Consider the following 10357-nt stretch of genomic DNA (forward strand, 5'->3'; position numbering starts at 1 on the left):
TGTAGGGGTGTAGTGGTTGGTTTCATGGGTTAGTGGTGTAGGGGTTTGTAGTGGTTGGTTTCATGGGTTAGTGGTGTAGGGGTGTAGTGGTTGGTTTCATGGGTTAGTGGTGTAGGGGTGTAGTGGTTGGTTTCATGGTTAGTGGTGTAGGGATGTAGTGGTTGGTTTCATGGGTTAGTGGTGTAGGGGTGTAGTGGTTTAGCGGTTTAATGGTTGAGTGGTGTGTCAAGGTTTAGTGGGTCAATGCTTTAGTGGTTGAGTGGGTTTTCTAGTGGTTTACACGTTTCATTGTTTTGTGGCAGGGGTTAGGGTTAGGGGTGCACAATTGGCGGACCTCTCTCCATGTCCGGACCGAGTGAAAGTTTTATCTGGACCTAGATACATTTCTCATGAATAATTGTTAAATTAAAATAGCAACCATTATTTTCAATATACACATACTGTGCTGACTCAGCACAGCAGGGAAAGTCCCAGACAGCGCCCCATACTACGATATGTTGTCCAATCGCGTGCGTCATTTTAATCACCTCACGAAAATCAAAGCGAAAGTTCACATTGCATGTTAGGAGTAGAGAGACAGGGAGACAAGCAAAAGCTGAAGCGAGAGAAGCTGTAGAATGGCGTGCGGGAAACCTCACATGCCTCCCTTATATATCTCCCGCTGAGAACTAAGGGATAGCTTGTCCCGCTGTGTCAAATGAATGGAGGAGGCACAGGCCATACGGAGGAAGGTTTTCTGCCGAGTCGAGAGCTGTCTCAAGTTATACAGTTAAATTCCACCTAGCAGCCAATCAGGAACACCAGCCCCCCCCTACCCCCATGTTAGATCCTTGTTTGTCAATGGACGTCTTTGAATTCCAATTGTGCAACCCTGGTTGAGAGGTTGGATGGTTCAATGGTTTACAAGTTTAATGGTTTATAGAGGTTTAATGGTTTAATAGTGGACATGTTTAATGGGTGGATGGTTCATGTTTGTTTTCGTCAGGGGGAGAGAGGAGTCCAGGGTCCTCATGGCTTCAAGGTAACCCCCAGCATCTCACTGCTAGGATGAACATGTTCATGTTAAGATTGAATCAACTAGTAGGACATGATAGAGATTTGCCTTTGGAGTATTTTGTGGTACATTTGGATGATTATTAATGGTCAATTAAAATGTGGCTTTTGTTATGAAGTCATAATCTTATTGTGTTATACATGAACCCAGGATGAGAATCTTAGCCTGGACCCGATTATCAGAATTATAATACATTTACATTTAGTCATTTAGCAGACGCTCTTATCCAGAGCGACTTACAGTAAGTACAGGGACATTCCCCCAAAGCAAGTAGGGTGAAGTGCCTTGCCCAAGGACACAACGTCAGTTTGCATGACCGGGAATTGAACTGGCAACCTTCGGATTACTAGCCCGACTCCCTCACCGCTCAGCCACCTGACTCCCCTAATAATATACAGTTGTTAGACATGTCTCTGCATTGTAAATGGATCTTGCTGAAACCACAAACATATTTTTACAGGCAGGACTCTGGTTGATTATTAATATCGATGCAATCTAATTAAAGTGATCTTGATCTCTTGTTTTCGCTCTCTCCATTTTTCTCTCTCCCCCTCTCTCCTGCTCCTCTCTCCTCTCTGTCTTTCCTCTCCGTCTCTCTACCTCTCCCCCTCTCTCCCCTCTCTCTCTCCTCCTCCCCCTCCCCCTCCCCCCCCCCCTCCCCCCCCCCTCCCTCCCCCCCGCCCCTCCCAGGGCAGCGTAGGGCCACCAGGTCCTAAGGGAGATTCAGGTCCAATGGTAAGAACTATTCTAATTACCTTTCATTACAATGATATCAGAAGCCTGGCAAATGCACAGGATCCTTTAACAATGGATGCCAGGAATGGTAAATATTGACTACATATGTCTGAGGCTGTGTGTGATTGAAGCAGTACAAAATAACTACCTGTGGAATTAAGATAAACACAGGGCTGTCTTGAAGGGTGAATTATTCCAGTGCAGGAAAGGTCTTCAGGGGATGTGTGTTAGGGTTTGAAGCAGACCCAGGACGGCCTGTACAAGCCTAAGTGGATGTCAAAGGTGGTCCACATAATCGTCTTCACAGAAGTGTCTCAACAGCCCCCAGATTTCCCCTGTGCTAAAACGCACGCACACAATAAGCCAGGCTGCTTATGTGCTCAGATTGCAGCTATTTTCACAGTTGTGGCAAATCAATAAGATAACCGCAATCATGATTCTAAAACAGAGATGACTGCAGGGTTCTGAACCCTCCTGAGTCGCCATCCTGCCCTCAGGCCTTGCCCCCCCCCCCCCCCACACACACACACACAGACACACATACACGCACACACCCATACACACGCACACACACGTACACACACTTACACCTACACACATGTACACACACACATGGACACACACGTACACATGCACATGTACACATACATACACACGCAAACATACACACATACATACACACACACACATACACACACAAACCACCTTAGCTCCCTCCAAACTGCTCCCAAACCGGATCAAGTTGTTCATCAATCCGTTGCGACTCTTCTGCTGTGCTCCTTCTGCTGTTGGCTAGTGGACGATTGGAGATCTGTCGATGGTGTTACAGTAGGACAGGTAGATAGGACACAGAAGATAGACAGTAGATAGGTGGACAAAGAAGGGTTCTGCAGAAAGATAGATAGATATAATGTATATAGTTAGATAGACAGTAGATAGGTAGATAGGGTTGTGTCCCAGGGTTCAGCCTGGGTCTGAGGGGGGTGTGTCCGGGTTCAGCCTGGGTCTGAGGGGGGTGTGTCCAGGGTTCAGCCTGGGTCTGAGGGGGTGTGTCCAGGGTTCAGCCTGGGTCTGAGGGGGTGTGTCCAGGGTTCAGCCTGGGTCTGAGGGGGTGTGTCCAGGGTTCAGCCTGGGTCTCTGCTCTGTCCCCAGGGGAGAGAACGGAGCGTCTGGGCCTCGTGGACTCCAAGGAACACCAGGAGAGACTGTAAGTTTGGTTTCCCACTGTGCTATAGCACCCACCCACCCTCTCCTCCTTCTTTCCTCTCCTCTTCTTCCTCTCCCTCCTCTGCTCCTCATCCTCTCCTCTGCGCCCCCTCCTCCTCCTCTCCTCCCCCACCTCCTCCTCTCCTCTTTTCTCTTCCTCCATCTCTTCTCCTCTCCTCCTGTGGGTAGTGCCACCCTTCAATGTTTGGCGAGCGACAGTAACAAGCAGATACTAACTGTGCGTCTACACAGACGATCAGTAATCAAATTTAGGACTTAATGAGTGAATCTAGGCAGATGTGAGAGCTTTATGTGCTGGGGGACGATGCAGAGACGCAGCCTGTTTCCAGCACCTGTTTTCTGTAACAAGCAGCTGGCTTTATTCAGTTACTGGTAGTGAGGGGGGGGGGGGGGGGGGGGGGGGGGTCTAAATCCTGGAGGATGGAAGAAGAAGAGGAACTAGCTCGCACTCTCGAGATCTGGGGAGAGGGAGCTACGTATGTTCATTTCTGATGTAGGGTCTTCTGCTCCCCTGTTCTCCTCTCTGCTATGCTCCTCTCCCTCCTCTTCACCGTCCTCCCCTCCTCCTCTCCTCTCCCTCCTCCTCTCTCCTCCTCTCTCTCCTCTCCCTCCCCTCCTCCTCCTCCTCCTCTCCCTCCTCCCCTCCCCTCCCCTCCTCCTCTCTTCTCCTCCCTCCTCCTCTCCTCTCCCCCCTCTCCCTCCTCTCTCTCCTCACCCTCCTCTCCTCTCCTCTCCCCCCCTCTCTCTCCTCTCCCTCCTCTCCCTCCTCTCCTCTCCCTCCTCTCCCTCCTCTCTCTCCTCCTCTCCTCCTCTCCCTCCTCCTCTCCTCTCCCTCCTCTCCCTCCTCTCTCTCCTCTCCCTCCTCCTCTCCCTCCTCCTCTCCCTCCTCTCCGTCCTCCTCTCCTCCCCTGTTCTCCTCCCCTGTTTTCCTCTCTGTTATGTTCTCCTCTCCCCTCCTCCTCTTCTCCTCTCCCTCCTCTTCGCCTCCTCTCCCTCCTCCTTTCCTCCCCTGTTCTCCTCTCTGCTATGTTCTCCTCTCCCTCCTCTTCTCTTCTTCCAGGGCTTAGTTGGTCAGCAGGGACTTCCTGGGAGAGACGGGATGAAAGGAGGAAAGGTAGACCATACACGTTACACTCTTTTACACACACACACACACAGCTCTTACCTTCTTATGTCATCGCACACACATCTCACATACTCTCACAACCTAGCAAATAAACATATGGATATTGTAGGCCCCCGTGGGATACTGTCCACTGCCATGTCTAACTGCTCCGCATCTCCTGTGCTTTCCCTAACCTCTCCTCCCTCCCCCCCATGCCTCCCTTGACCACCCCCCGCTCCCCTTCCTGTGTGCTCCAGGGGGACTCAGGAGGGGCGATGGGGCCCCAGGGACTTCCTGGACCCAAAGGAGAACCTGGAGAGCCAGCGTCTAGTCTGGTGAGGACTGGAGATAGAGTGGAGAGGGAGAGAGGGGTGGAGAGAGAGAGAGAGAGAGAGAGAGAGAGAGAGAGAGAGAGAGAGAGAGAGAGAGAGAGAGAGAGAGAGGGAGGAGGGAGGGAGGGGAGGGAGGGAGGGAGGGAGGGAGGGAGGGAGGGAGGGAGGGAGGGAGGGAGGGAGGGGAGGGAGGGAGGGAGGGAGGGGAGGGAGGGAGGGAGGGAGGGAGGGAGGGAGGGGGGGGGGGGAAGAGGGAAAGAGGGAGAAGGAGAGACAGGCAGTGAAAGAGAGAGATACATTGGGAGAAGGAGTAAGAGAGGAGTGAGTGAGGTCATCAAACAACCATGCTGTATCCATATGGTCAGCGTGGGATTTTACTTTACTGCTCATCCATTATTGATTAGCTGGAATTTGGCCAATCATGGTTTGTAAACATGCCGGGTGAAAAATATCAGCATGTGTGAAGTCAGTAGGTCAACAGAAACACACACACACACACACATAAACTTAGTCAGACATAAACTAAGATGAATAGACACACACAGTCACACACACATACTCTGAGTTACACAAACAAATACCCATTGTTTTGTAGGAAGTTTAATATTGGCCAAACAACCAAATATTACCCTCTGTTTGAAGGAAAGGGGGGCAGAGCAGGGGGGGCAGAGGGGGGCAGAGCAGGGGGGCAGAGCAGGGGGGCAGAGCAGGGGGGCAGAGGGAGGCCAGTCACTGGTGGCCAGTTGGCGGTTGTGGGCTGGCAGGGCAAAGATGCCAGCTGGTGTTTGAGTGTGTGAGGGGGGAGGAGAGAGAGAGGAGTGTGTGAGTTGTTCTGAGTATAGGTGTTAGTACAGGTGTTAGTACAGGTGTTCTGACTACAGGTGTTCTGTGTACAGGTGTTAGTACAGGTGTTAGTACAGGTGTTCTGTGCACAGGTGTTAGTACAGGTGTTAGTACAGGTGTTAGTACAGGTGTTAGTACAGGTGTTAGTACAGGTGTTCTGACTACAGGTGTTCTGTGTACAGGTATTAGTACAGGTGTTCTGACTACAGGTGTTGTGTACAGGTGTTAGTACAGGCATTAGTACATGTGTTAGTACAGGTGTTCTGACTACAGGTGTTCTGTGTACAGGTATTAGTACAGGTGTTAGTACAGGAGTTAGTACAGTTATTCAGAGTACAGGTGTTAGTACAGGAGTTAGTACAGTTATTCAGAGTACAGGTGTTAGTACAGGAGTTAGTACAGTTATTCAGAGTACAGGTGTTAGTACAGGAGTTAGTACAGTTATTCAGAGTACAGGTGTTAGTACAGGAGTTAGTACAGTTATTCAGAGTACAGGTGTTAGTACAGGAGTTAGTACAGTTATTCAGAGTACAGGTGTTAGTACAGGAGTTAGTACAGTTATTCAGAGTACAGGTGTTAGTACAGGTGTTCCTGTTCCTATGAAACGAACTTGAGATGGTTGTTGTCCCGGATCCCCCAGAGCGGAAACACGAGGCTGACGTCCCCCCAAACGTCCCGAATGCTTCCCTCCGTCTGCAGGGAAGAGGAGCGCTACCTCTCCTCAGAAGTGCTGCGTAGGTGGGAAGCTAACTTTGGGGCGGCGTCATTTGCATAAGGAAGAGCAGGACTCGTAGGAGGAATACGTGCTGACTGCACAGATCAATCCCCCTTCTTAGGGCTACAGGAAATACAGCTCACAGTGGCCTTCATCCCCAACACCAGCGCACTGCAGTCAGCCCCTCTCTCTCTCACTCCCTGCCTTCAGACTGAAGCTGTTAGAAGACTTTGTGTAGTGTGGGACAAGGTGAAGCCACCGTCCCAGTCAGATGTGATCCCTTACTGGTGCTTCAGCCTGCCAGGGTCTGCCTGGGACTGACAGTGGATGGTGGATAATGTGTGTGTGTGTGTGGGATGTGAGTGTGTGTGTGTGTGTGAACCTTGTACTGATGGAGGTGTCTGCCTCCTGACTGCTTCTCTTCCATGCTTCTCAGGGAGATGGGGCACTAGGACCCAGGGCATCTCGAGGGCCAAAGGTAGGTTCCCCCTACAGAGGGACTGAGCCATAGACTGTATATAAAGATGGAGTTTTTCCCAAAGATGGTCTCTGACATTTTAAGTAGTTCTTTTCACAATGAAGTTTGTTCAAGTGCTCATTTTTTATGGTCAGTTTGTATTTATTTAGTTATTTGCCGATATAAAAATAGGGTGAGATTTCATAATTGAAAGCTGTGATTGACAGCTGCTCTGAGTGAAGTATTCACAGCGGACTGTGTGCTGCATTGCTAACTACCAGTTGCTAACATATTCAATGCATGTGCTAATCATAGACTGTGGGGTTAACCTAGCTAAACACAGTCTAGGAGCTAAAGATAGATCATTTGGCTGTCCATCAAGTTGTTATTTATGTTTGATTTAAATTATAATGAAAATTACTTTACTTATATATTTTATTCATAGTGTTAAGATGTGTACATTTCTAATAATGACTGTGTGGTTAGTTGTATTGACCTTATTTTGACAAGCCTTCAGGCCCAGTACAACCAGCGGGAGAGTCTGTGAGCTCTAACATCTGAGCAGCCAGGCTAAGAGCACAGGGTGTGTGCTCGCAATTGGGTCGGGCGAGTGCATGGGTGGGACCTCGATACCACGGCTCCACCACCCAATCACTACTGTGCAGACTCTGGCTCCAAGATGGCAGCACCCGTATCCGGGATATTTTGGCTTCATTTTAGTGCAATGGGAGACGTGACGTCCATCTTTATATACAGTCTGAACACACATCTGGAGTCACCGTAATCAGTTGTATTCTGCTGCATGTTGTCTCTACTCTACCTCTGACATGACTGTCCTCTCCCCTCTCACCTCACCCCACATCTCTTCTCCTCCCCTCCCCGTTCCCTCTCCCCTCCCACCTCCAGGGGGAGCGGGGTGTCCCTGGAGTGCCCGGGGACCCAGGGGAGAAAGGGGAGCCTGGGGCTGGCCTTCCTGGATCATCGGTGAGTAGAGACGGCTGCCAGGCAACATTTCACAGTAAGGTTACCAGGCAACACTTCACAGTAAAGTTGCCAGGAAACACTTTACAATAAGGTTATCAGGCCACACTTTACAGTAAGGTCATCAGGCAACACTTTATAATAAGGTTACCAGGCAAGACTTTACAGTAAGATTACAGTAAGAGAGATTTTACAGTATGGTTGAGAATTCATCAGATCCTCTTCCTCTCATGTCAGCATATGGATGAAACCAGGGAAAACAGTGGGCCAGTCAGTGAGGTACCCCATCATTTATCCCTAGAGTTACAGTACATCCACCACCATGTAACAATTCATACATCAGGTACAGTGTAGGAATTGTTATGGTAAATGGCAATTCAATGGTGTTAAAGGCAGGAAAGGCAAGTTTTGGAAACCTACCAATTTTAGCCAGAGTTTGAAAGGATTCAAACAAATATATCCCACCCCTCCCTTCGAAGTCACTCCCCTAAACGCATGAATGCGCTGCCTGACTACTGACGGGAGGTAAGTAGACAGACAAACAAGTGGCCCGTCCAATCATAGCATTTGGCCCGAATGCCATCCAATCATTAGTGTTGGTCTGACTTTAATGGTTGGTCCTGTTTTTTTTACAGGCCTGCGATGCCCACAGATATTGGATTAATTAAATGTTACAGTAAAACCTTTAAATTAATTGTTTTCTATCAGGATGCAAAGTTTATTTTAGGAAATATGACAAAATGTGCTTCTCAACAACATGACCTACCCTGCCTTTAAGTGATAGCGGTATAGGTCATCATGAAAGGCCCAGCATGGGGGAGGGGTGGAAGCGGTAGTGGATGTAGTGCCCCTGAAAAACCTAAGATCTGTCGTACCAAGTTTTTAATTTTTTTTACTGTATCGTGTACTGTTCATTACTGAACTGTAATCAAGTGACGTGTGTACCTACAGTGTTGTTGCTATGGGCGTTGCTGGTGGTTACACGGTGGTTCATGTAACAAAAACAGAATATGTTGGTGATTTCCATCCATCCTAAATGTGGAGAAAAAGTGGTATTTTGAAGGTTGGCAGTTCCAACTGTTTTTCCTCAGCTCAAGGAAAGCGAGATTGTGGTTTTCAGCTGTCAGGTCAGGGGGTCTGGGGCAGGAGGTGGACAGTCAGAAAGAGTTCAAACTTCATTTGTTGTCTAGCTGCAAATAATGGTGGGGCGGAACTCTGGCAGAACAGAGAGAGAGAGAGAAAACAGAGTGGAGGTAAGAGGATGAACAGAATCTGAGAGAGAAAGAGGGAGAAAGGTGAGAGGATGGGATGAACAGAATCTGAGAGCTGAGTGAGAGCACGAGAGCGAGAGAGAGGAAGAGGATGAACAGAATCTGAGAGCTGAGAGAGAGAGAGAGAGAGAGAGAGAGAGAGAGAGAGAGAGAGAGAGAGAGAGAGAGGGAGAAGTGAGCGGATGGGATGTGGAGAATCAGCAGCAGGGCTGCCAACTTTTCCAAAAACCTTGGCGTGAGATTTGGTAGATTTGAATATATAAATGAGCTGTGCGCTGATTAGTTAGTTTTCAACGAGTGAAGCTGCGGAGCAAAAAAGCAAACAGCACTCACTGAAACATCGAAGGTGGAGACTTGAAATAAAAACGTGCAAATAAATCTATTGCAGGACTGCAACCTGCGCCTCGTCCGTTACTGTTTACAACGTTAGCTTGGCTACTTGTTTGGCGTTGCCTTTTCAGCGTGAGATATACAACGTGTGGTGTGAGAGCGTGAGAAATGTTTGAAATGCGTGTGTCACAAGGCGAAACCTTGAGAGTTGGCAGCTCTGCTATTGTGTCTACACAACACTGTTTTCAATCGATTGACTAGATATCATTTGAAATGATAACCACAAGCTGTAGTATGATTTTGTCGGTAACAGTTATTAGCAATGCTAACGTATCCACCTGCCTTGCTCCAGTTCTTTCAAATAGATAATCTAGACAGGCGTTAGCAATAGGCTAGACTTCTATTAGTTTTCTGGCTATTTTTTCGGAATCTTCCCTTCTAATGCCGATTACAACTAGTTTAGCTAGAGTCATTAAGGTATGTTGATGTGTTTTGAAACGTATTTAGCATTCTACCTATGCTAGATACAGGAGACGTTAGCATTGCTAATAGGCTAACTGTTAGCGACAAAATCATACAGCTTGCGTTTGTGATGAGCATACGGTTGGAACAGCACCTCTTTTCAGCAACAGCGGTTTAGCAAATCCTTCTTTAAATTGTCCAAGGTTTTCATTCAAAACTGTCTTTGGTGAAATGATTTGAGCAAATGAATAAATTTGTTTTGAACTTCACAGGGATCTTCTCATAGAAAAACATCAGCCATGCCCATCAAGTGTCTGGTTCCTTGGGAAGATTATGAAAAGTGTCAGCATTTCCAGTACAGCCTGGAACACTGCATTTACGATATACTGTAAAAACTTTTCAAACTTTCTCCTTTGTTCTTCTCAGACAGTAGGCAGTTTACCCACCGACATGTCGTTATTCAACTATGACAAGGTAAAATCGGTTTTGCAATCAATGACCCCTTTAAAGGAAGGGAACGCACAGACTCTGTGACAGAGGAAGTTTTGGCTGTGGGCATGGGCAGAGATTAGGGTGACCAGACGTCCGGATTTTGTCAAGACAGTCCGGTTTTCCAGCCCTTTGTCCGGACCGCTGTTGCGATTCCTCCTTTTTGCCCTTTTGTCCTCCTTTTTGCCCCTTCCTGCCCACCGTCGCCATTTACCACTCGCGTAGGCTTTTGTGATGAGGTGGGGGAGTCAGATGGCTGAGCGGTGAGGGAGTCGGGCTAGTAATAGTTGCCAGTTCGATTCCCAGCCGTGCCAAATGACGTTGTTTCCTTGGGCAAGGCACTTCACCCTGCTTGC

At 48.3% G+C, this 10357-nt stretch overlaps 1 long non-coding RNA gene across 1 annotated transcript; it reads left to right on the top strand.

Annotated features, from left to right (window-relative positions):
• The first annotated feature begins 2940 nt into the window (after positions 1-2940).
• LOC136943201 (uncharacterized) lies at positions 2941-6493 on the top strand. The gene is made up of 4 exons (XR_010876667.1): positions 2941-2996; positions 4077-4130; positions 4379-4456; positions 6448-6493. It is a non-coding gene; the product is annotated as an uncharacterized lncRNA (long non-coding RNA).
• The last annotated feature ends 3864 nt before the right edge of the window (positions 6494-10357 follow it).

The sequence above is a fragment of the Osmerus mordax genome, chromosome 5 (assembly GCF_038355195.1).
Source record: "Osmerus mordax isolate fOsmMor3 chromosome 5, fOsmMor3.pri, whole genome shotgun sequence".
Taxonomy (NCBI): Eukaryota; Metazoa; Chordata; class Actinopteri; order Osmeriformes; family Osmeridae; genus Osmerus; species Osmerus mordax.